This window comes from Talpa occidentalis, unplaced genomic scaffold, assembly GCF_014898055.3.
Source record: "Talpa occidentalis isolate TD23 unplaced genomic scaffold, MPIMG_talOcc4v2.1 talOcc4.3, whole genome shotgun sequence".
NCBI classification, from domain to species: domain Eukaryota; kingdom Metazoa; phylum Chordata; class Mammalia; order Eulipotyphla; family Talpidae; genus Talpa; species Talpa occidentalis.
In genome coordinates, this window is record NW_023603184.1 from 45,896,291 (window position 1) to 45,921,311 (window position 25,021).

Here is a 25,021-nt window from a genome sequence, read left to right on the forward strand (position 1 = left end):
CCGAAATTAATAATAATAAAAGATATTCCCGCTCAAATTTTATGTGTGGAATTGATTTTTTCCCCCTTAAGCACCTGTGTCTTGAGCACGAAGTCTAATTGATGAGTCCCTAAGTTAAAACTTTTCAGGCAGTTTCTCTAGGCAGGGTGAGATCTTAGCTAGAAGTTCATGGGGAATATTTATTCTACAGAAATCTGTCAGGTCTAGACTTGGATTTATAACTACCAAATTATGACAGTTTGAACTAATAACCCCAAATCAGGGATTCCTCCTCAAAGGGATAATATCTGGGACTAGAGGCAGGATCTGTGTTCAAATTCAACTTAGGTTTTCTTTAAACATGAATCCAATGCAAGTAGGAGAAAAGACCTGTGCTCTGAGCAAGTCATTTAATGTACACATGGAAATGCTTTGTAAACTATGAAGCATTAGGCATAAATTACAGATTTTATAAAGCTGGCACATAGAATGTGTAAGACTATGAGATACAAAGGATACTGTTCAGGGTCTGTTCCCTAAATGACATTAAAGTGTTTAATCCCTGCAATTTCAGATTCTAGAACTGACTCATCTGTAGCCACAAGAGAACTAACTTGCTATTGAACATAGATCATTTACCAGATCCAATCCCTGAAAAAAAGACTGGGAAACTAAGGGGAAATTGTCTTCCCTAAATTAAACCCCTGCCACTCACAATAGTAGACCAAACTCAAAGAACTGCAATGATAGAATAAAATAATAATAGAAAAGAATAGAATGGGAATGAAGATAGTGGGTCCATCTGATATCTACCATGGTGTCCTTTCGTCCCTACGTTTTCCTTGATGACAACCAAGATGAAAATGCATACATTGTGCAAAAATGAAAAATGATGTAAAAAATATATAAAATTAAAAAAAAATAAAAACTGTAGAGGAAAAAAAAAAGTTCACCAAAATAAATAAATAAATGAATAAAAGACCATCCCTGCTACCAGCACCAAGCACAGCAAGCCCAAAATGGAAGCTGGCATTTGTTGAGTGCTTACTACTTGTCAGGCACATTGTGGATAATTGCATTCATTATTACCTTTAATTGTCACAACAATGTCAAGAAGTAGATAACACTGTACACATTTGGCAGATTAGGAGAGCAAGTGATAGAACAGAAAAATCATGGACTGATGATTTTTTTCAGAGATTATTTTTATAAATTTAGGCAAATATGCAAAGTATTTAATTTAAAAATCTTTTTATTTGGGAATAACTACAAACATACAGAGATGTTGAAAGAATAAGTATGATACAATATTGCACTTTGATTAGATTTATTTGTTATTAAATGTAATACTTCTGCTTTATCACTTGATCTGTAGATAAATAAAAGGGAGAGATAAGAGATAGAGATGAGAGAGACAAAGAAAGATAGCTATTTAAGGGCAGTATGTATTTATCATGCTCTTTTTTTTTTAAGATTTATTTATTTATGCATACAACTAATGGGATATAGGCCAGAGATGTAGGGGGTGAGAGGATTCACCAGAGACAAAGTGGGGAACAGAACAGGCAGTTGATAGAGAGCTTTTCAAGAAAAGAAATGTTCACTTCTCCTTCTGTATAAAACTCCAAGATATAAATGCAAAGAACTGTGTACATCTTGCTGTAAAGCGCTGTCCATGGCTGACGAGACGGTGTCTGCTGGGCTGGCTTTACTGTCCAGGGCCTGAAAGGCTCTTGTTCATGAACTGTCTCTTCACAAAGCAAGTCCACCACTTGCTGGGTTTATCATTCTGTGGGTCAAAAACCTTCTCGCAGAGTCTCAATCCGGTCTCTTGCCTCAGCTGCTGTAAGTAGGCCTTCATCACTTCATTCTCCTTTTTGTTGGCAGGTTTGGCATAAATTGCATTTAGTGGAAACCCAGGTTCTCTGGGAATGGGGAAATTCGTGATTCCCAGCGTGTACATTTCTTTCTCACCTTGGCTTCTGGAATTGCACTTTTGGAGTTTCTTTAGACACTCAGAAATATAGAGAGTGATATATATCAAGGTCCTATCAGCTTCATTCTTAATTTCATAGTTTTTGAAGAAGACATTGGCTTTGAAGTAATAGATGGCTTCATTCACAATATCTGTATCTTTTGTCTCTCTAGGGGCAGGTCCTTTGAACTGACTCCTGATAGGCAAAAATGCCATGTTGCCAATCAGTCTGGTTTCGGGGTCCATGAGAGGAGTGATAAGCCGGTATCCTGGCAGCGTCCTAGTGTTAGCAGAGGGGCTATCATGCTCTTTTACTAGTTATTTCCATGTATATTGCATACGAGTAGCACTATTTCTCCATATAATTAAGTATACTTTCATCAGCTTCAGAACACATAACATTAATACAAGCTTAATACAAGTTACTGTCCTTTTTAAAATCTGTCACCTGAACCAATAACACCCAATAGTGCATTTTTCTTCTAGGACAGTATATAATCGAAGGCCATATATTGCAATTAGTTGTCATGTCTCCTTTAATATGGAAATTCCAAAACTGTTCTTTTGCTTTTATGGTATTTGGAAGAATGAATTTCCCTCTTTATTTTTTATTTTATTTTATTTTATTTTATTTTATTGTTTTTTTAAAGATTTATTTATTTACGCATACAAGAGCTGGGGTATAGGCCAGAGGCGCAGGGTGGTGAGAGGATTCACCGGAGACAGAGTCAGGAACAGAACAGGCAGAAAGACTGAAATACACTGCTGAGGGGAGCAGCAGGCGAGACAGGAGAGGTCTGCTGAGCCATGTGGGTTGCTACCTGGCCAGCCAGGTGATCAAACTCATGCTGCAGAGACTGCAGATAGCTTCATAGTGTGGTGCTTAACCCCTTGCCCCACCAGAGAGGCCCCCCTCTCTATTTTTTAAATAGAACATTCAAAATTTTTCACTGGCTTTTTCCCCTAATGATTAAATTCAGCTTAAGTATTGTCAGTTGCAACATTGCATAATTGCTGTTTTCTCTTCTCAATCTATTTATATAAAGACATATAAGGTCCATCTACCCCTCTTGATTCTGTAAGTTTTTATTATCCAATTATGTGTTTTCCCCTATTTTATACTTTTTAAATTCTCCCTTGCAAATATGAAAATTCTAGAAAAATATTTTAAGACTACACACATCTTGCATCCATCAAAATTTCTCTTATAATGGCATAATAATATTTATTGTTGCAAAGTAATGTTTCCAACTTCAGTATTCTTGACACCCATATGACACAGGTATTCTACTATTAGCAAGGTCCCACCTTTCCCTGAGATCTCTCTCTCTTTTATCTCTATTATCAGAAAGTATTCATGAATTTCCATTTTTTCCCAAGGATCTAAAAATCATTATTGTTCCTAATATTTTATTGTTCCAAGTTTTGTGAGTGGGGCCTTTCTAGCTAATTCCCATGTCTTTATAACATGTCACATCATATTCAGCATCTTTTATTTTTTTTTAATTTTTATCTTTAGCTTTATGGAGAAAATAAAATGTTCCAAGCTTGTATTAAATGTGCCTTATTATAGTTCTAAAACTATCCATCCCTTTGTGAACCCCTGATTTTTGCTTTTACTTTTTTAAGTGAGGCACTGTGGCAGAGGGAACATTCTGCCACATACGTTCATAGACCCACACACGTATATACGCAACTACATGCACACACATACACCCAAACAAGGGAAATGAGATGCATCCTCACACTGATAATGAGCAAACTCCTCAACTAGGTGAGTGAAGCACATCTGGCAATAATATGGTACCCTTTTCCTCTTCACTGGGGTGATGACAGGGCAACCCCAAAATGGTCTCATCAGGGACCACAGGTAAACTTGAATTTCTACCCCTGACCAGCACTCATGAGCAGCCCGATGTTGAAATTCCATGAAAACTAGGTGGGGAAGTTGGATTTTCATGTCTACCCAGCAGAATGAGACTGTGTCTGCCTTTCCCTTGCCAGAACAGAGCTAGAGGAAGTCTGCTAAAACATAGGTTTAAATAAGTTCCAGAAGATAAAAATAATAATAATAATAATAATTTGAAAATCAGTCTGGTTACAATAAAAAATACTCATTAATTCAGGAATGATGAAAATCTCAAACCAAATGAAAAAAATCACTATCAATAGATGCCAACACATAAATGACAGAGGTGTTTGAATTACTTTATAATGATACTATGCAGCCATGATAAAAATACTTTAAGTGATAGACATACTTGGAACACATAAAAATACAGGAAACATCAATAAAACAGGAAGCCTCATTAGAGAAATAGAAGATATAATGAAGAAATAAATGGAAAATTTATAATAAAAAGATAAAATATTGAAAATATAAGCTTGAAATAGTACTATAATTATAATTATAAAATAGTTGAAATATTAGCTGACAGGAAAGGAAAGGGGAAATAATCAGTGATTTCAGTAGTAGAATAATAGGAAAAAACTCACCAACAAGGAGAAATATTCTGGGAAAGAAATAAGCAGAGCCTTGGAATCCATAGACTTACACTAGAAATTCTCACATTCATATTAATGCTGTCTGAATCATAGGAGAGAGAGAGAGAAAGAGAGAGAGAGAGAGAGAGAGAGAATGGTTACAAATTCTGCAAAGTTGTCAAAAAATATAAACCTGCAGGATCCAGAAGAGTGAACTCTAAAAAGAATAAATAAAAATGAATATGCTCCAGGACACACCATGTTTAAATATCTGAAAATGAATGACAAATAAATAATGTGGAATACAAAGAATAATGACTTGTTACCTGTAGGAGAAAAAACATGGAATGACAGAAGATTTCTCATCAGGAAAAAGTGGGGCAATAATTTTTAAATGCTGGAAAAAAATGAATGATCAATATAGGAGCCTATATCAAGTTAAAATATATTAGAAGCACGAAGGAAAAATCCAGGAATTTTGCTATCTAAACCATCCTTAAAAGAATGATCAATGGTGATTCTCTAAACAGAAATAAATTTTTGAACAAGAATACCAGTAGGGGTTTCTAGCAAAGAGCATAGAAAACAAAAATAGGAATAAATACAAATGTCCTTCTGAAGTTTTAAAAATTATATTTGAAAATTGAATCAAGAAATTATAATACTATGTGATATTAAAAACAAATGGAAACAAAGACATAAGGACATATGAAGTTTCCATAATTCCCTTGAACTTGTAAAATGCCATCAATAGATCATGATAAGTATGTATTTAATTTAATGCCTAATACAAACACTGAGAATATGCAAAGAGATAAAAACAAAATCACTCTGGAAAAAACTAAAATTCTAAAAATAAATTTGATAATCATATTAATTATGGGTGGTTCAAATATGATAATTTAAAGACAAAGATTGGCAGAGTGGGTTGAAAAAAAAGTGATCAGATGTGAGATGCTAATAGTGTGCTGCTTCACAGGCCAGTTGGAACTAAAATAATGCTAAAAGATATATTATTCGAACATTAATCACAATAAGGCAGGGACATTTGTATTATTGTGATATAAAGTAGAATTTCAAAAGATAACAAGAAGTAGGGAAGGGGTTTAATTAACGGTCAATCCACCAGGAAGATAACAATCAAAATATATATGGAACAAATAGCAGAATAGTTAATATATGAAATAAAACTTGAAAAAAATCTCAAAAGATATATAGACAAATCTACAACTAGAGGTGAACACCTCAACGTATCAACAATTGAAGAAAACTAGACAGAAAATCTTTGAGGATATGGGCTTTATCAACAATGTCAACCAGAGAAATCTAATGAACATTTATATAATATTCCAACTAACAGCAGAATATAATTTCTGTACAGCAAAAGAGACATTAACCAAAACAAAGAGATGCCCCACTAATTGGGAGAAAATTTTTGCACACAATACAATAGATAGGGGACTGATCACAAAGATCTACAAAGAACTCACATGAGTCAACAAAAATAAAGCAAACAATCCAGTCAAAAAAAGGCAGAAGAGTTAAAAAGACACTTCTTCAAAGAGGAAATGCAAATAGTCAACAGGTATATGAAAAAATGTTCAACATTGCTTATAATTAGGGAAATGTAAATCAAAACCACAATGAGATTATCACCTTACACCAATGAGAATGGCACATATTAAAGCAACAACAACAGGCAACAACAAATGATGGTGAGGAAGTGGAGTAAAAGGAATTCTCCTAAACTGCTGGTGGGAATGTAAATTGATCCAACCACTATGGAAAGCTGTATGGAGTTTCCTCAAACTACTGAAAATGGAGCTACCACATGATCCAGCAATTCCACACCTAGGAATCTACCCAAAGAACACAAAATCTTTAATTCAAAGGATATTTGCATCCCTAAGTTTATTGCAGCACTATTTACAACAGGTAAATATGAAAACTACCCAAATGCCCAAAAATAGATGACTGGATCAAAAAGTTGTGCTATACAGAGACTTCCCTGGTGGCGCAGTGGTTGAGCGTCGGGCTGCGAGGCTGTTCGCAGCCTGTGCAGCACCGGTTCAATCCCTGGCTACCAGCGAGGGTCCCACTAGGCACGACAGACCTCTCCTGCCGCGCCAGCTGCTCCCCTCAGCAGTGTATTTCTTGGTCAGTCTGTCTGTTCTGGTCCCCACTCTGGCTCTGGTGAATTCTCTCACCCTCCCGTGTTTCTGACTGTACTTATATTAATAAATAAATAAATCTTAATAAATAAATAAATAAGAAAGTTGTGCTATACATACAGAATGGAATATTATTTAGTAATCAAAAAAGATAAACTTATGCCATTTGCAGCAATATGTATGGTGCTAAAAAGGATTATGCTCAGCAAAATAAGCCACAAGGAAAAAGAAAAAAATATCAGATAGTTTCATGTAGAGGAGGAATATAAGGGAACCAAATAAGGGATCAGGAAAAATAATAATAGTAACAATAATAATAAAAAACAATTAGCAGGCAACTATAAATCAGAGACATTCTTCAAGGGAGGGGGAGGAAAAAGGATTAAAACAGGGAAGGAAGAGCATAAGGGACTATGATGATGGTTCACAGGTGCATTGGTGGTGGGAATTTTATAGACACCACACCTGAGAGGAGAAATGAACAATAACATAATTTATGTAGATATATTACACATATACAATAAATAAAATAAAAATGCCCAGGGGCATATACCAAGATAAACCATATCTATGGTCTTTAAAGACCATATCTGTGGTCTTTAATTGAATTTACAGTGTTCTTCTACTATAGTGGAATCCAACTAAAAATCAGTACAGAAGGACAACAGGAAAATCTCCAAATATATGGAAACTAAACAATACACTTTTAAATAATCCATTGATCAAAGAGCAAGGAATAAAAGTAATGATGTATTAATTAAACTGAATGACCACAACATATCACACTTTGTGAGACAGACTTAAAATAAGTGCTGAGACAATCCTATAAATTTAAAAAAAAGAAAAAGTCTCAAATCAATAACATAAATCCATACATTGAAAAACTAAAAAATGAATGAAAATCAAATCTTAAATGGAAAGAAAAAATAATAAAGATGTGAGCAAAAATCATGATGTTGAAATAGCGAATAGAATAGTCTTCTATAAAAAGACTTGCACTTTGAAAACATCAATAAAATTGACAAACTTTTAGTAACATTGTCAAAGAGCTAAAGAGAGAACACAAATTACCATTATTAAAATTAAACAATATCACTGCATACCACTGATACATGGAAGGATAATTAGAGAATCCTAAAAACTCCCCCTCTATAAATGTGAAACTATAATAAAAATAAATCAGTTTCTCAAAAAACACAAGTTATCACAACTTATGAAATATGAAATAGATATTGCATGGCTATATAACTGCTGAAGAAATTCAATGCAAAACTTAAAAAAAAAAAAAACCTGCCAAAAAAATTATCTAGGCTCTGAAGATATCACTGGAGAAAGCTACCAAATGTGTAAGTAATAACTCACGAATTCCATGCAATCTCTTCCAGAAAAATACAGACATGAACAACTCCCAGTTTATTTAATGAAGGTAGAATTAGCTTGATACCAAAACAAAGACACTACAAAGATAACAACAAAACAATCTCTCTCATAAATATACAAAAATATTTTTAAAAATACTGTCAAGTAGAATTAAGCAATACATAAAAATAATTATACACCAGAGTTTATTTCATGCAAAGTCACCAACCTATTCAAATTGAAACTAAAATATTTTAATTAACTAATTAATTAATTAATCAATTGATTTTTAGGTGAGGTAATATTTGGATACCCCAATCAGTTATTATCTCTTCAGTGTACTCCAAATCACCATACTCCACCACTATAGTCTACTCTACTTCCTTCCCTCTTTCTTGTTTTTCTTCCCTCATTTCCCTCCCTACCCTTGGTGCTTCTGTCAGTTCTGTAGTGAGCTATCAAGAGCTAATTTTTAACTTGTTTTTATCTGACTCTAATTTAGTTGCTCTATATCCCGCATATTAGTGACATCATCCAGTATTTATCTTTCTCCTTCTGACTTATTTAATGTTGCATTATCCATTCCAGTTCCATACATGTTGCTACAAATAGTATGAGTTTCTTTTTATATTGCTGAGTAATATTCCATTGTGTATATTACCACTCTTTTTGGTCCACTCATCTGTTTTAGGGCACTTAGGTTGTTTCCATAATTTAGCTATGGTAAACAGTGCTGCAATATAAACAGTGCTGCAATATACATGGGAGTGCAAGTTTCCTTTTTTTTTTTTTTAAATAGAGGCATGTTTTATTTATTTATTTGTTTGTTTGTTTTGTTTTATACATGCACTGGGTACAGTCAGAAGTGCGGGAGGGTGAGAGAATTCACCAGAGCCAGAGAGGAGAGCAGAGCAGGCAGAAGGACCGAAGTACACTGCTGAGGGGAGTAGCGGGCGGCAGGAGAGGTCTGTGCACCATGTGGGACCCTCCTCCGGTGGCCGGGGAGCAGCCGGGAATCGAACCGGCGCCGCAGAGGCCGCAGGCAGCTTCGCAACCCAGCGCTCAACCGCTGCGCCACCGGGGAGGCCCGCAAGTTTCCTTTTGAATTAGTCTCCTTGACTTATTTTGGTAGATTCCTAGGAGTGGAATTACTCGGTTCTATGGAAGATCCATGTTTAATGTTTTGAGACAGCTCCATTCTTCTTTCCATAAGGGCTAGACCAGTTTGCTTCACCACTAGCAGTGTAGGAGGGTTCCCTTTTCTCCCCATCCTCACCAGTCCTTTTTATTTCTGGGTTTTTTGATATATATGGGCCATTCTCACAGTTGTGAGATGGCACCTCATTGTGGGCTTGATTTGCTCTTCTCTAGCAAGTGATTGTGAACTTTTTTTTTTTTTTTCATGTGCCTCCTTGTAGTCCGAATGTTTTCTTTTGAAGAAGTTTCTGTTCAGGTACTCTGGCCATTTTTGGATTGGGCTGTTTGTTTTGTTTTCCTATATTATGAGTTCTTTTTATATCTTTAATATTGGTTCTTTATCAGATGGATAATAAAGACAATAGTAACTACATGGTGCAGTTATTGTAAAGGTTTAAAGATAATCTAAATAAAGTACATAATATAGTTGTTACACAGAAGATGTATAAAAGTTGGTAGTTATTGTTAAAATATTCCACTTCATTTAATTAGCCATTTGTGATGTAGTAAATAAGACACAAGGAATAAAACAATAATGCATGTCAATGGATTTGAGTCAAAGTTGATAAAAATGAGACTCCAAGTCAATGAATGTTTGTCATTATGACATCTGGGTCATGAATGTACTCTTTAGGATGATCAGTGACACATTTTATTATTTACTTACATGTTCATCTCATTAGTTATGAACACGTTAAGGACAGCAGTTACATGTGATTCAAATTGTTAGTCTCAGTGCTATGCACAATGTCTGACACACATCATGTTTCAGTGCTTGTGAAGGAAGCCAAAAGCTTATACACTGACTGACAAATGAGTTCAATATGAATTAGAAAATGAAATTGAAGTCAAGAAAAGTTCCTATATATGAAATAGTTATTGTAACATATCTGGTGCAGGCGACTACCTAGGTTTGAGTTATTCTAAAGTTATTCTAACAGTACATTTCTTTAACACAGTCTCTAGATCTCACTCTTCTTACTTCTAACATGGAAATAAAAACTATTTCTGAGTTGTGGTGAAAATTAACATAAATATAGAATATACAAGAATAGATATACATATAGTATCATTGCCATTGAATCATCTTTTTAAAAATAAGTCCACTGACAATCTTTTATTGGTTTAATATTCATTATCCTAAGAGAAGCATTAGTTAGCTCATTTCCCCATGCAGAGGATGCCAACTAATAACAGATATAAAAGAAATCCTATTTGGAGGAAACAAGAGAAAGTGATGAGACAGAGGGGAGAAAGTAGACAAAAGTCAACAAGAAAATCAAATACAATGGAATTTTCAAAGCAAAAGGTGGGAAGTCTGGAGAGATTAATTTCATAATTCAAGGATGGTATCTTATTTTCAGCATTATATTTTCATAGGACATATTCAAATTATCTTGAGCTAATTAATTCCCTGGAAACTAAAATGGAGCTTCACTAGAGATGTGGGAACTAATGAAGGTCTCAGGCACAAAAGAGTAGGGGTCGGATAAATGTATTAGTTTGGTACATACAAAGTTTGACCTATTCATTAAAAGAAACACATTTTACTCTATAATTTTAATGCTCTAAATTTTATTTTCTCATTTGGCCCCAGGAGATATGTCCATTTTTCTACTTTATATTACATTTTGACTTTGTATCAATTATGAGCAGATCTGGCATAGTTTGACTCACCTCGTCTTTCATCATCACTTGCTAGTAACTGGGGACACTACATTTCAATACTGAGCACTTAGGATTCAGGCACTATAAGAACTTTCAAGCATAAATCAACCCAAATCAACTTAGGTTTTTCAAGAATGAAAAAGAGTTTCAGAATTCTTACTAAATAATAAAATCAGGGTCCAAATTATGATCTTCTAACACCAAATCAGTGTTGTTTTAAAGATCATGGACTACACACAGATACATGCACCCATACATACATATATATTATGTACAACATGTATAATATGTATACACAAGTTAATGAACTCATTTAGAAAACACTGCAAAAAATAAAATCATAATCCACCAGACAGAGAAAATCACTATAGTTTTTTTTTTTTTAAGATTTATTTATTTTTATTTTTTTAAGATTGATTTATTTATTCATACAAGAGTTGGGGTACAGGCCAGAGGTGTGGGGGTGGGGTGAGAGGATTCACCAGAGTTAGGGTGGGGAACAGAACAGGCAGACTGACTGAAGTACACTACTGAGGGGAGCAGCAGGCGAGTCAGGAGAGGTCTGCTGCGCCATGTGGGTAGCTCTCTGGCAGGCCCGGGATCGAACTTGTGCTGCAGTGGCTGTGGACAGCTTCATAGTTTGCGTCTTAACTCCTTGCGCCAACAGGGAGGCCTTAAGATTATTGTATTTATTTATGCATGCAAGAGCTGGGGTTTAGGCCAGAGGTGTAAGAGAGTAAGAGTTCACCAGAGACAGAGCAGGGAGCAGAACAGGCAGACTGACTGAAATACACTACTGAGGGGAGCAGTGGGTGAGACAGGAGAGGTCTGTTGTGCCATGTGGGCAGCTTCCTGGCCAGGGAACGAACCTGTGCTGCAGTGGCTTCCAATAGCTTCAGAGTACTGAGACTTAACCCCTTGTGCCACCAGGGAGTCCCCACTAGAGTTTTTAAATAATTTTCTGCTCACTCTCTCTCTCCCTCCCTCTCTCTTGCTTGAACACACACACACACACAAATTCTTCCAACAAAAATGGAATTTTGTACTTCATGCAGTGTTGTAGCTAGGCTAGCATCCTCACGTAATTATGAATATGTTTTCATGTCATTAAATATTAAAACACATAATTTTTGTAGTATTGTATTCCATTAAATGGATGTGCCACAGTTTATTTAACCAATCTTTTACTACAATATAATCATTATTATATCATTACTAATTTTTCTTTCATATACTTAATTATGCAATGGAAATCCTCACATGTATATCACCATCTTCCGCCTATCATTATAATGCACTACTGCAGCTGGAATTACTAGGTCAAAGAACATAAAGATTCCACATATGTGCTGCCAAGTGGTTTTCCACAGAGATTTTACCAGTTTATGTTTCCAGGAGTAATGTTTGCTACTACAGCTAATTCTCCTTCTACTACACCAGCTGCTTCTGGGAGGCCTGAAGAAGAGAAGAAATTAGGCATGTGAAAAAATGTCTGTCTCTTTTAATAAGCCACACAGAATATAAATAAAAAATGAGAATTGCCAACAGATACCAGCATATTTGATTCAGCATATTTCCCCCCTTTGTAAAGGCAGGAGACATAAGATTCACAGGAAATAGTAAAGAAATAATAGAATCCTTGAGTGTGCATTTTCATCTTCAAACAAATTTTCCTTTTTACCTCACAGATATAGTGAGAATACTTGCATGGTCATAAATGGGTAAAGATCATTTTTTTCCTATTTCCAAAAAGATTTCAAACTCTCCTGCTGACTTTTTAAAATAAATATTTAAGATGAGATACTATACTAATCAGCAGGCAGTTGCACAGTGTCTTCTCTACCCCACAGGGACTTTTGTAGTGATATGAATAGCAAATATTGTTCGTTCTACCCGGCAGTATTTCCCCCCTATCTCCCACACTAACACAGTTTAGATATTGACCAAGTGAGTACCCATTCATTCACACACCTAGGTCAGCCCAGTAATAATATTCTCATTCCCTTTTCAGAGATTGCTTTAAAACATGGCAGGAGATACATTCCTACCATTAAGCTATGGAGAAAAGAGTATTGTTCTGTTTCTGGGTGGGATTTTATTACTCTGCAGAAAGATTGGATTTTTTTTTCAGGTAACAAATGAAGGAAAGACATTTTAAGAGGGGCAGTTATGATCGTCAGATATATAGATATGTATTTGGAGTAGTAAATTGATAAATGAACTTGCCAAAGAAAGAAGCTATCAATAAATATATAGAGGTTTTTGCCTACAGTGCTACAGTGAGCATTTTTATATTCTCAAATCTATTAATTAAGCAGCTGGCATAAGCCAAGATTTTTTTTTCTAGTGGGAGGGGGCAAGAATAGAGCTGTACATAAATAATAACATTTCATGTTTCATATGTTATGTTAAGTGCTATGAAGACACTACATCAGGAGGATATAAGAAAGATTGACAAGAATGATAGTTTTCACATATGTAGGGTGGATAAAGTGAAAGTGGGTATCTTTAAGGAAATTTGGGCAAAGATTTTATCACTAAAAAGAAACTTAAAATTAGAATACTCAATGGATGGAAATTGAGGGAAGAAAGTTTTAAGCTCTAAAATTGCAGCAAAAAATATTGTGTTACTGAAATAGCAGCTCATGTGTAGAAGACATGGTGTGTATGTAAAAAGTTAATATGCATTATAAGTAAAATAGTAAATAAATGTTAGGGCCTCACTGGTGGCCCAGGGGTTAAATCTCAGTGATATGATGTTATCACCATTATGGCCTAAGTTTTGATTTCCGGCCAGGGAGCTAACCCACACATGGTGCTGCAGACTTCTCCTGTCTTGCCGGCTGCTCCCCTTAGCATTGTATTTGGGTAGATCCCCCTGTTCTGTTCCCCGCTGTCTCTGGTAAATCCTCTCATCCCCTACACCTCTGGCCTATGTCCCAGTTCTTCTATGAAAAATTAAATAAAATCATTTTTTAAAAAGATTTATTTATTTATGCATACAAGAACTGGTATACAGGCCAGAAGTGTGTGTGGGGTGGGGGGAGTGTGAGAGGATTCACCAGAGACAAAATGGGGAGTAGAACAGGCAGATTGACTGAAATACACTGCTGAGGGGAGCAGCAGGCAAGTTAGGAGACGTCTGCTGCACCATGTGGGTAGATCCCTGGCCGGTGATCAAACTCGAGCTGCAGTGGCTGCGGATAGCTTCATAGGTTGTGTCTTAACCCCTTGTGCCACCAGGGAGGCCCTAAATAAATAAAATCTTTTTTAAAATGATGTTAAATTTTATTATTTTTTATTTTTTTAAAGATTTGTTGATATATGCATACAAAAGCTGGGGTACAGGCCAGAGGTGCGGGAGGGTGAGAGGATTCACCAGAGACAGAGTGGGGAACAGAACAGGCAGACTGACTGAAATACACTGCTGAGGGGAGCAGTGGGCAAGCCAGGAGAGGTCTGCCAGGCCATGTGGGTAGCTCTCTAGCCTCTGGGGATCGAACTCCTGCTGCAGAGGCTGCAGATAGCTTTGTAGTGTGGTGCTTAACCACTTGCACCACCAGGGAGGCCCAATGTTAAATTTTAAACAGGGAAGTTTATTTACATTACAATAGTTTTTTACATTAAAAAAAAATATCTTGAAGTCAGGGTCTAAGGTGAAGAGGGAGAGGGGAGGAAGACATGGGCAAGGGAGCATATGCTGTGAAGGTAGGGAGAAACATGAGGAATGACCGTAAGTTTCATTTATTAAAGAAGGTCACACAGCCAGTGTCAGAGATGAAACATCAACTGATAACTTGGAATTTAATTAAACTCTTAACAACACATTAAGATGTCTAAAAGAATTTATATGTCAAAGAGTATATCTGTTATGGACCATATAAAAAAAATTGTTCCTTATTCTAAAAATCACAGCATATTTACAGAAATGTATCAGATAATTTTAAAACTTCATAAAAAAAACTACATTAAATTGTCAACTCTAAATGTTATAAAGCACTGAATCTTGATTGGTTAAGTTACTGAATCTACTATATTTAAATATTTATTTATATGAGGACACTAAAATATTAGCTGATGTGAGAAAAATGGAAAGCTAAACGGTTGACTGCTAAAGAATATAGTGGCAGTGGAGTTACTGTCTGACAGACTTGTTCAAATTCCTTATTGCTCATTTAAGTGATCTCAGCTGTTGCTTCCTTACCATTAAAAAAAATCTATAAAATACTACTGTCACATAAAGTGCATAAAGTTCTCACAGTCAGTAAAATGGCAGCAATGAGATATGAACCCAATTTTTTTTGATTAATAAATTCAAATTTCCTTTTTTATTCTGTGTTAATTATTAAAACTTTGCACAATGTTAGTTTGAGACTCAAATAGATGTTAAACTTTGTTTGAAGATTTCTATTAAAGAAACTTAGACAAAATAATTTTAACAGAAAAATTTCTATTATAGGACAATTACCTGCAATAAAGTCATGCTATCCCCTTGAATTCTCAGATTTTGGGATAGCTAAAGATATCATGATAGGGCCTCCCTGGTGGCGCAGGCGGTTGAGCACAGCGCTGTGAAGTGGTCTGCAGACTCTTCAGTGTGGTTTTGATCCCAGCAGCCACGGAGATACCCACATGGCGCGGCAGACCTCTCTTGTCTCGCCCTCAGAGATACCCACATGGCGCGGCAGACCTCTCTTGTCTCACTGCTACCCTCAGCAGTGTTTTTGGTCAGTCTGCCTGTTCTGCTCCCCGCTCTGTTTCTGGTGAATCCTCTCACCCTCCCACGCCTCTGAGCTGTACCCCAATTCTTATATGCGTAAATAAATAAATATTAAAAAAAGATATCATGATAAATGTGCAGTGTTGATTGGATAGCTTGGCATCTTTATCACTAATTTAGCCAATTTGTCCAACAAAAGAAACATGAAAATATGGAAAGGACATTCAATTTTATATCAGTCTATACGAGCAAATGTCTCCCAGCCTTCTCTTTGGGAAACTTGGGCACAAATGTCTTGACTTTCAAAACTTCAATGTATTCTTCTATGAATTAAAAATAATTACTACATTTCAAGCATGTTGTGAGCATTAAATAGGTTATCTATTTTCTTGATAAAAAATGTTTTTCTCTTCATATGTTGCTGGGCTAAGCTTTGTCATTACAGTTTATTAAATTTCATTAAATCCTTTTCTTATTTGCCTTATTATATTTTAGTACCTGGACTTCACATTGCACTACATAAGGTAAATTGTGAGATGAGTCTTTGATACTATTAAGAAAAATTGTTCCTGTTATGTTTAAAATGTAAAGCTATGAAATAAAATTCATTTAGAAACATAGATATTAATATTATCCATATAGATATGTCACTAAATATTTTCCTTCAATCTTTGTTCTTATGGTTAATCTTTGCTGCCCTTGTCCAATGATCTCAATTTGTTAAACTTGATATCAATATTTTCTAATCATTCTGGCTAAGCGTTTGCTCTCTAAGTCATGCCTTATTATCTCCAGTAGTAGATCTCCGCTCTAGAATTAGCTAAATAGTAGTAATAGTAATGCATGAAAAAAAAGATACATTAGGTTTCTATTGTGTGCTGGGAAGATAATTAAATAAATTATGTACATTATTTCATGTAACCTCACATTCTGAATGATTGGTATGATTATCTTCATCGCTAATACAAATGATAAAATTAAAATGCAATTATTTTAAAATACATGATGAAGGCATGCACAGTAAATGGTAAAGCTGGGATTTGAAACCAGGTACAAAGTTATTAGGTTTCCATTACAAGGTTGATTCTGGTCTGTACTGGGAACTAGATAAGTCATAGATAAGTCATTTAAATTCTCTGAGTCTTTAATTGCCTTGTCTGTGGAAAGAATGGCTAGAAATAATTATATATTCATCCATCCTACCCATTGCAACAGTTTATGAATTTTATGTCTGGTCTAGTAAAAGCCAAAACACTCCTTTGTGCCCAAGGAATGAGGGGAAACTGGTGCCTATCAATATCACACAGGGAAGCTAGAGCCGCTCTTGTGCATGGCTATAAGGAGTGGTCAGAGAAAAGGCACAGAAATTCATCTTGGAAATATTTATCAAGTTTCAGAGTATGTTTCTTTTTTTAAGGTTTATTTTTATTTATGTATGCATACAAGAACTGCGATGTAGGCTAGAGGTGGGGGGGAGGGTGTGTGAGAGGATTCATTAGAGACAGAGTGGGGAGCAGAACAGGAAAATCTACTGAAATACACTGCTGAGGGGAGCAGTGGGCAAGGCAGCAGAGATCTGTCTCTCCTTGTGAGTTAGCTCCCTGGCTGGGGATCAAACTCATGGTGCAGAGGCTGGCAAAAGTTTGATAGTGCTGAGACTTTAACCCTGTACCACCAGGGAGGCCCTCAGGTATGTTTAGAGGCAGCCGAGCCTTTAGATAATGTCTCTAAGAACCTCCTCATAAAAGTATTGATATATACAGGATCTTACATCTTTGTGCGTTCAAATTACATAATACCAACACTCATGTGATAGCAGTTAGTTCAGGATAAATTCTGCCTTGGTCTTTCTATATGAATCTTTACTGTATCAAAATCTTTTATTTTTCAAATCTTATTGATTTGCCATTTATTCATAAAATATATAATTTTGGGAGTGCAATTTTATACCACAATTGTGAACATCCCTCCACTGTTACATTTATCTCCTTTATCCCCTATTGTCTCACCCCCACCTCTGCTAATTACCATAGTTTTTGCAGAGTCTACAAATTAATTTTGCTGTGCTTTTCCAGTTTGTTGTCTTTGATTCTTCATATTCTGGAAATGATAAAACCATTTGGAAATTGTCTTTTACTTTCTGACTTAGCGTAATCACCTCAAGATCTACCCATTATCCCTACAGGCCATATTTCATCTTTTTTAATAACCAAGTAGAATTCCGTTGAGTATATACACCACTTTTTTAAAAATTTGTTTTAAAAGATTGATTTATTTATGCTTACAAGAACTGGGGTACAGGCCAGAGGTGAAGGGGTGAGAAGATTCACCAGAGAGATAGATTTGGGAGCAGAACAGGCAGATCTACTGAAATATACTGCTGAGGGGAGCAGTAGACGAGATAGGAGAGGTCTGCTGCGCCATGTGGGTAGCTCCCTGGCTGGCCGGGGATCGGACTTGTGCTGCAGAGGCTGTGGACAGCTTCACAGTGCTGTGCTTAGCCCCTTGAGCCACCAGGGAGGCCCACCACATTTTTTTTTTTAAAACCAGTTTTCTGTCAATGGGCATTTAATTTGATTCCATGACTTGGCTATTGTGAATAAAGCTGTTCTGAATATAGTAGTGCATAAAACTTTTTGTATTAAAGTTTTATTATTATTGAGATAAATATCTAAAAGTGGTGTTGCTGAAACGTGGTATTTTCTTATTTAGGTTTTTAAGGCATCTTCATACCATTTTGAATAGAAGCTGCACCAATTTACATTCCCACTGACAGTGAATGAGAATTCCTTTATCTTCATACCCAAGCCAATGTTTGTTGTTTCCAGGCTTCTTGATATGCATTCTTAAAGGTGTAAAGGTTATATCTCATATTTTTTAAAAGATTTATTTTATTTATTTATGCATACAAGAGCTGCCGTATAGGCCAGAAGTGTTGGGGTGGGGAGGGTTCACCAGAGACAGAGTGGGGAACAGAACAGGCAGACTGCCTGAAATACACTGCTGAGGGGAGCAGCAGGCAAGACAGGAGAGGTCTGCTGCACCACGTGGGTAGCTCCCTGGCTGTGGATGGAACTCGTGCTGCAGTAGCTGGTAACAGCTTCACAGTGCCGAGACTTATCCCTGTGCCACTAGGGAGGCCCCTCATTGTAGTTTTGATTTGTATTTCCCTTATGAAAAGTGATGTTGAACATTTTTTCTAAACATTTTAAATTGTCAAGAAGAATAAAGTTACCATGCTATGCTCTTAATATTTTATACATTAATCCTAATTTCACTACTCATTGCAAAGAATCAGCTTTTCTAAGAACTGGGGTTTTTCTCTTTAAGTGCCTGTCATAAAGTAAAAGTATACAAACCACTCCCATCCCCAGTCTCTTTCATCTGAAAATAATGGTTTAATGACACTGTCTGAAAGTTTTTACTGCTGCTTTCCAACAATAAACACCTATATTCAGAATTATGTGAGGAGAAGGTATTGACAAAGAGAAATTTGAGTCCTAAATCAAGAATTATCCTTACTCTCAGAGAAACATCAACCTACTCCTTAGCTATATTGCTGGGCTATTTCACACAGTTGTCAACCTGAAATGTAGCAGAAACTGGAAAAGTCTGTATTTTTCCACCTGGGTACAAAGACATATTTCCATCAATGTTGGTGAATGAGTTACTTCCTATTTTTTATTTTAGTTCTAGTAACCATATAATTAAATCATGACAAATTATCATAAGAAGACTATAAAATTATTTTTTCTCAAATATAAGCGTAAATCAAAATTAATTTAATCAAGCAGTCATTATATCTTCACTTTGCAGTAATATATTTTAATCTTTCAATCAAGTCACTGTGCTAGAAAGCATGGAACTTGTTTATTCACTTTATCCTCAACTGACCCAGACTTCATCTACTAGGGAAGTAGGATCAAAACTAGCAACTTTCATTTGCTTGAATTCTTGCATGTATTTTTTTTGTTTGATCATCGTGCATACATCGTTGCTCCATTTTAATCAATTGCCCCCATGGAAGTCAAAGGTGTTTTTTTTTTTTTCCTTCAAATGTCAAAGTGATTTATTTCAAATTCTTCAAATAATTCACCATTGTAATTATAGGAAAGTCAAAACACCTTAGTATGTCAGTTCATAGCAGACAAAATCCTTCCCCTGATTACCTCAGCATTCTCACCTGCCACCAATGTTCTCCATCATATTCTAGGGTGTCACTGAGATATTATATCAGCATTAGACTTTCCTCATGTTTCATGTGGAATGTTATTTAAAATTTTGCACTTCAAAAGCCATGGCAGGACTTTTAATTTTGCCTCCAATATATAAAGAGAGTAGAAGTCATCATTTATAGTCTTTCAACAAGGAAAAAATATGAGAAAATCAGAAAGCAATGACTTGTCTTAGACCTAATTGAGAAGAAATATTGCAAAGACACCATTCTCTCAGAACCTGGAGATTGCCTTAATGTAGTATAAAACATGTCCATTCTCAATGACATGCACCAAAATTTACACAGTGTTTTAATGTAATGTTACTGAAATAAATAAATACAGAAATAGATAGATTAATAAATGAAATTTGACATCTTTGGTATCTAAGCTACAACAAGCAGAAAACATATCCCCACATTTAGTCATATTAACTTAAGTATTCACAGTATGGTTCTATTTATTTATTTTCCTATTTTATAATACAATATGTATAACTCTTTATTTTTTATTTTTTATTTTTTTAAAAATTTACTTATTTATTTATTCAAGCACTGGGTAGAGTCAGAAGCGCGGGAGGGCGAAAGAATTCACCGGAGTCAGAGCGGAGAGCAGAACAGGCAGAAGGATCAAAGTACACTGCTGATGGGAGCAGTGGTCGGCAGGAGAGGTCTGCGTGCCATGTGGGACCCTCCCCAGTGGCCGGGGGTCGAACCGGCACTGCGGAGACTGCAGGTAGCTTCGCAACCCAGCGCTCAACCGCTGCGCTACCGGGGAGGCCCTGTATAACTCTTTTTAAAGATTCATTTATTTATGCATACAGGAACTGGGGTACAGGCCAGAGGTATGGGGGTGAGAGGATTCACCAGAGACAGAGTGGGGAGCAGAACAGGCAGATCTACTGAAATACACTGCTGAGGGGTGCAGTGGGCATGACAGGAGAGGTCTGCTGCACCATGTGGGTAGCTCCCTGGCGGGGTATCAAACTCATGTTGCAGTGGCTGCTGATAGTTTCATAGGTTGCTTCTTAACCCCTTGCACCACCAGGGAAACCCCAATATGCATAACTTTTAATAAAATAATCTCAACAAGCCTGAAAGAAAAGCACACATGATAGTCTGAAGGGGCAAAGAAGCAATTAAGCGATTAACCTGACACAGATATGAAACAAATGTTGGCCTTATCTTATGGAGGATGTATAATAGCTATGATTAATATCTTAAAAGCATTAACGGAAAAAAAAGATTGTATGAACAGATGGACAATGTAGTGAAAGTGATGGAACTTGAAGAAATAATCAAAATGAATTGCTAGAGGGCCTCCCCGGTGGCACCGCGGTTGAGCGCTGGGTTGCGAAGCTGCCCGCTGCCTCTGCAGGGCTGGTTCAATACCAGCTGCTCCTGGCCACAGGAGGAGGGCCCCGCATGGCGCGCAGACCTTGCCTGCTGCTCGCTGCTCCCCTCAGCAGTGTACATCGGTCCTTCTGCCTGTTCTGCTTCCAGCTCTGGCTCTGGTGAATTCTCTGACCCTCCCACACTTCTGACTGTACCCAATGCTTGTATAAATAAATAAATAAATAAATCTTAAAAAAAAAATTGCTAGAAATAGAACAATATTGTAACAGAAAGGAAAAATAAATATATTTTTGTGTGCACTTCAGCAGACTTGACACAGTCAAAAAAATTATTAGTAAACCTGAATATGTCAGTAGAAACTTCCAAAAGGAAAATAGAAAGATAAAATTTAAAAAATAAGAATAGAACATTATAAGTTGAGGGTAACTTCAAAAGCGATAACTCACTCATATTTGAAATATAACAAATAGAGAAAGAAAATATGAAACAATAAAAATTTGAAATAATAATGGTGGAATGCCTTCCAAGATTAATGACAGAAAATTAAGGGAGAACTAGAAACACAATGGAAGAGTAAATTTTTTTAAGTTAAAAAAAATGCCACAACTAGATATTCCACATTCAAATGATTCAAATGATAAAGACAAAACAAAAATCTTGATAACAGTCAGAGGAAGAGAAAACACTTTAGTTATAGAAGAACAAGGATATAAAGTACAATGAACTCATCAAAAATCATGCAAACATAAACCTAATGGAGTAAAATATTTAAAGTATTAAAATATAGATCTTTAATATGGAAAACAAGATTCAGTAATATTTACCTTTCATAGTGAATATATTATCTGAGATAATTCATTAATAACAGAAATACTCTACAAGAAATGTTAAATTAAGTTTATTTTTAAAGAGAAGTTTTATTTTTAAGGAGAAGGAAATTAACATAGATTAGAAACATGAGTATATATAAAAGAAGTAAGATTAGAAAAGTAGCAATAAATGAATATAAAATATTTTTTTTCCATTCTAAATTGATCTAAATGGTAACTTTATAGGGCCTCCCTGGTGGCCTAGGAGTTAAGTCTCAGCGCTACCAACCTCTCATCAGTGTATTTCAATAGATCTGCCTATTCTGCTCCCTATTCTATCTCTGGTGAACCCTCTCACTCCCCATACCTCTGGCCTGCATCCTAGTTCTACAAAAGAATAAATAAATAAAATATTTTTTAAAAAGAATTTAAATAGTAGCTATATAATAAATGAATAATAGTAACTATATTGATCATTATTGCATACAGGTATGTGGAATAAATGAGCAAATTTATAAGTGAAAGAAAAAAGTGATAATACTCTGCTAAAATGTACATGTAATATACATGAAAAGATAGAGTGCATTGTAAAGTGGATTACAATTAGTTGAAAGCATATACTGGAAAACATCTCAAAATAAGTACAATTAATACATAAGAGAGGGCATAAGATTCAAATATATCAAGATATGCCAGTATAAGGATGGGAGGAGAGACAGAGAACAAGTACAATGCATAGAAAGCAGTTACACACATGGTAGATATTAAGCCAATGCTATCAATAATTATCTAAATATGGAATGACTTAATTATACCAGTATAAAGACAGATTATAAGAGAGGAAAATGAACAAATTCCACCCTTTAAATGTTCAAATATTTAAAGTAAAATTATAAATAAAGATTAGAGAATATATACCTTATTTACATTAATCAAAAAAAATCTTGAATTTATGTAGACTTCAGAGTGAGAATACTATTTAAGAAGGCAGGTTAAAAAAAAAAAGAAGGCAGGTACAAAATGATGAAGGTATCAATTATCCAAGAAGATATAACAAGCCTTAAACAAATTTGAACTAAGCAACAAAACATCAAATGATATGAGGCAAAATTGATAAAAACAAGAGGAAAAACATGCAAGTCCTCTTCTATAGTTAGAAACTCCAATATCCCTCTTTCACTGATTAATAAATCAAGCAGGCCTCAAAATCACTAAGAATAGAGTGGCCTGAACAGCACTATCAATCACCTTGATCTAACTGACATTTATAGGATTTCCCTCTTACAACAGTAAAATATACATTCCTTTCAAGCTGACACAAAACATTAAGCAATATGAACAAAATTCTTGGTTATAAAATGTAACTCAACTAATATAAAAGTATTAAAATCCTACAAAACATGTTTTCAGATCACAATGGAATTGATGTAGAAATCAATAACAAGAAAGTTAGATGGCAAATCACTATATGGGAGTTAAATAACATACTTACAGATAGATGGTTCAAAGAAGACTCAAGGAAATATTTTAAATGAAAATAAAACGACAACTGTCAAAATTATTTGGGTACAGTAGCAGCAATGCATAGAGTTAAATTTACAAACTAGCACACATACATGTGCAAGAAATAAGTAAGACCTGAATCTTGAAATAATTAATACCCGAATCTTTCCTATTAGAAAACAGAAAAATAAAAGCAGTTTAAGCATAAAGTAAGCAGAAGAAAAGGAACATTCAACATTAGAACAACAACAAAATGATAGTTAAAAGCAAAAACCAAAAGCTGGTTCTTCAAAAAAATGACAAAAATAGATGTCTCTAGGCAAGGGGAAATAAATCATTAAAAATGATAAAAGTAAAATGGGTGTTCTCACTACTGACTAATTGATTTAAGTGTTAGTAAGGGGATATCACAAAGAAGTTTATGCCATGGATTTGGTAATTTTGATCAAATGGATTAATACAATATACAATCGATTTAACCTCATGCAAGGAGAAATAGATCATCCAAATTATCCTATATCTATTATATAAATACAATTGATGGTGAAAAAAACATTCAGAAATAAAAGCAGTATCTCAAATTGCAACATCCACAAATTCTAATAAATATTTAAAGAAAAACTGTACCAAGTCTCTACAATCTTTTTCATAATATGAAAGCAAAGAAAACATATCCTCTATAAAGAAAACATTCTCTGAATAGAAAAAGCAACTAGGTATTAATAGAACTGACCTAACAAATTAATACATCTTAAAAAATGAAAAAAAAAAGTTCAACAAAAGTTTAGCAAATCAAAGCCAACAAAATATAAAAATAATTATATGCCACAATCATGTGGAATACACAAGACCCTTTAAACATTTGAAATTCAATTAATAACATCCACTAGATCAACAAACTAAAGCAGCAAAATCATATCATCATTATCAGTTGATGGAGAAAATAATATTTGACAAAGTCCAAATTCATTCATGAAAAAAATAATAGCAATGGAGGGGAAACTCTAGAAATTGATAAAGAACATCTATAAAACAGCTACAACGAGGTGGCATCCCTTGTGGCACAAGTGGTAAAGCCTCAGCACTATGACACTATGAAGCAATCCACAGCCACTGCAGCATGAGTTCGATCCCCTGCCAGGGCGCCAACCCACATAGTGGCAGACCTCTCCTGTCACACCCACTGATTCCCTCAGCAGTGTATTTCGGTGAATCCTCTCACCACCCCCCATGTCTTATATGTATAAATTAATAAATCTTGGGCCTCCCTGCTGGCGCAAGGGGTTGAGCATAACACTATGAGGCTATCCACAGTCACTGCAACATGCATTCAATCCCTGGCCGGGGAGCTGACCCAAGTGGCATGGCAGACCTCTTCTGTCTCACCCACTGCTCCCCTCAGCAGTGTATTTCAGTCAGTCTGCCTGTTCTCTTCCCCGCTCTGTCTCTGGTGAATTCTCTCACCACCCCCCACCTCTGGTCTGTACCCCAGTTCTTGTGTGCATAAATAAATAAACCTTTAAAATAAATAAATAAATAATCTTAAAAAAAAAACCTGCTACAACTAATATACTTATCTTTTGTATT

The 25,021-nt window shown here is 35.4% G+C and overlaps 1 pseudogene; it reads right to left on the reverse strand.

The window, feature by feature from the left end:
• Window positions 1-1,463: 1,463 nt before the first annotated feature.
• LOC119255051 (actin-related protein 2/3 complex subunit 3-like) lies at window positions 1,464-2,429 on the reverse strand (annotated as a pseudogene).
• Window positions 2,430-25,021: the final 22,592 nt, after the last annotated feature.